Source organism: Euprymna scolopes, chromosome 5 (assembly GCF_053919585.1).
Source record: "Euprymna scolopes isolate OS-2025 chromosome 5, ASM5391958v1, whole genome shotgun sequence".
NCBI lineage: Eukaryota > Metazoa > Mollusca > Cephalopoda > Sepiida > Sepiolidae > Euprymna > Euprymna scolopes.
This window is the reverse complement of record NC_136486.1, coordinates 172,285,057-172,287,712: the sequence shown is the minus strand read 5'-3', so window position 1 is coordinate 172,287,712 and position 2,656 is coordinate 172,285,057.

Sequence of the window (2,656 nt, the reverse complement as noted above, 5' to 3'; positions counted from 1 at the left end):
GAGCTAATGGTTATATCTCATAGAATTAGTGAATTCTTTGACAAAGGTTTCCTTTCTAGGGCAAGTGCTCTTTACATATCAAATGCCTTTAATAGAGTATCGCATATATGCCTACTTAATAAACTATGCATCTACGGTATAACTGGAAATGTTTTCTCAATTATTACATCATTTTTTCGGATAGGAAGAGTAGTGGTTGATGCACAGAAGTAAGATGCTCATAGCGTTAATGCTAAAGTCCATCAGTGATCCATCATGGCCCCAACTCTCTTCCTGATCTACATCAATGATCTTCCGAAAAACACTCCAAGATCATTTGTTGACATTTATGCTGACGAAACCACCATCTATAGCAACACATCAAAGCCCGACAGTGACCAAGTTCTCTCTGAGTCGATCTCCTCTTAATTGAGCAAGTAGTACAATGAGGTGGCTGATTACTTTTGATGCAATTAAAACAAGCTACTACCTTTACATCATCAACGCTGCGATACTCATATGGAATCAATTGGAATGAATGGATCCCGTTTTTGGGAGGCATCATGTTTTTACAAGCTCATGAGCTTGACTATTCTTTGATATGAAATGGAACACGTACATTAAATATGTTGCCAACGACGCCTGAAAAATGGTGGGATCCTTTTACCGTCCCAATAAATATCTCACTGCCGACGCAATTCTCTATCTATACAAAAACCAAGTAAGTCCAAGGACTGAACTACTAGAATCAGCTTTACCTGAACAGGAACTACTAGAAGCAGCTTAACCTGCCTTGACAGAATTCAAAATAGAATTCGTAGGTTAGTGGGGGATGCCCTTTTCTATTCCCTGCAACATCTTTCCCACAGAAGAAACGTTGTTATCCTGTCTCTACTTTACCGTGATTTTCATGGCCAGTGCTTGGCTAAGATTCAATCTAAGGTCCTCCCCGCCAAACTCTCACGTAAGCATTCGTGCTGCCCAAACCAATATCTACAATTTCCCACACTCTTTATCTCTGCCTCAACTTGAACGTAGATTCCATGATCAAAGCGTCTGAACGTTTGTGGACTTATTTTCCGTTTATCTCCTTTCCAGTTAACTACAATTTGACTGTCTCCAAGCCCAAGGTAAACAATTTCTTTGATGAACCGTCCCTCTTAGTAATCCAATTAACAAAATCTCCACTACCTATGATTACTACGCTATAATCCCATAGACTAATGTATACCCATTCAGCTAAACTTGAGTGGCCTTAGGGCCTTGTTAATGGTGACTTCTTAAAAAAGAGCGAGGAGCTATATATGGTTTTCATTTACCTTACAATATATATATATATATATATATATATATAGAGAGAGAGAGAGAGAGAGAGAAAGACAGATTATAAACGTATATTCGTTTGAAAGAAAAGCACATATATACGTATGTGTGTGTTTATTCTGGATGTGTTTGGTATTTATCTCTGTGTGTGTTATTGCATGCGTGTGGGTATGTTGTGTGAATTCGATCAAATACTTGTCTCTTTATTCAGTGTTAATATATTAAAAATATATTACGAAAAAAAACAAACTAAAAATGGATCTATCATTGACTACGAACTTTTTCTACTGCTGAAGGTCATCCCGGTGTCGTTGATATTTTATATGAATCATTCTGATTAAGCAAGACATAATTAAGTGCTTGGCATTCTAGCCACGACGATGAAAGTTCTAATTTCACTATATCACTGTGATGAAGAATATAACTAATGAACACATTGTTCCGATGTTCATTGCATCTCACGTTATTGCATAGTCACGCTTATGCGAAATTTCACTTTTATGTGCATGCTCTGATGGAAATATACCATAACTAATATAATAAGTCCATCTCAGCATCCTCTTTACACGAGAGGTTAATTAGTATATAAATAATGATGTCTATATGATAGCAATGAAAATAGAAATGCACATCGCGTTCATATATGGTAGGATTATTATTTTTTGGGGCCTATTTTGTCAACGATAAAATGTACGTGTATATTCCAATGTCTGCATATATACGGAATAGACATTCTATTACAAGAGATGTATATATATATATATATATATATATATATATATATATATATATATATATATATATATATGTATATATATAAAACTGGATAGACCTGGTGTATGGACCTGCTTAAAGAAGGAAATGAACCAGTGCTAGAGAGTTGCGCAGTGGTAAGAAGACGACTGGATAAGACCATTAAGCTGACGGCGATCATCAAAAATGACATTTGGGTGTGAATCGAACCTTACATTTCGCGATCCCTAAGAACTGTTAAATCAGTTGTGAAAGCATGTTAAACACGTTAAACATGTCAATCGATAGGTCGGGCATCTATTAACTGGACAAAACAAAACTAAGCGTGGAGAGTAAATGAAACAAGTCCACGATGGAAATACTGACTGGCAAAGGTACTTGGTTCACCAGTTAAGAGTTTGGTGAATTTTGAAGAATTGAGGTCTTCATGTCTATTCCCGCGAGTAGAAATGAAATTATATAATGATATAATAGGATCGTTAGGACAATTGCAGCCAAAATGAAGTGTACATTATTAGAGACAGTTTACTGGCACTAAACATAACGTGTCACCTTTCGCTGCACCTGCTGACGTTTTATATATGTGCTATAACAGAATGAA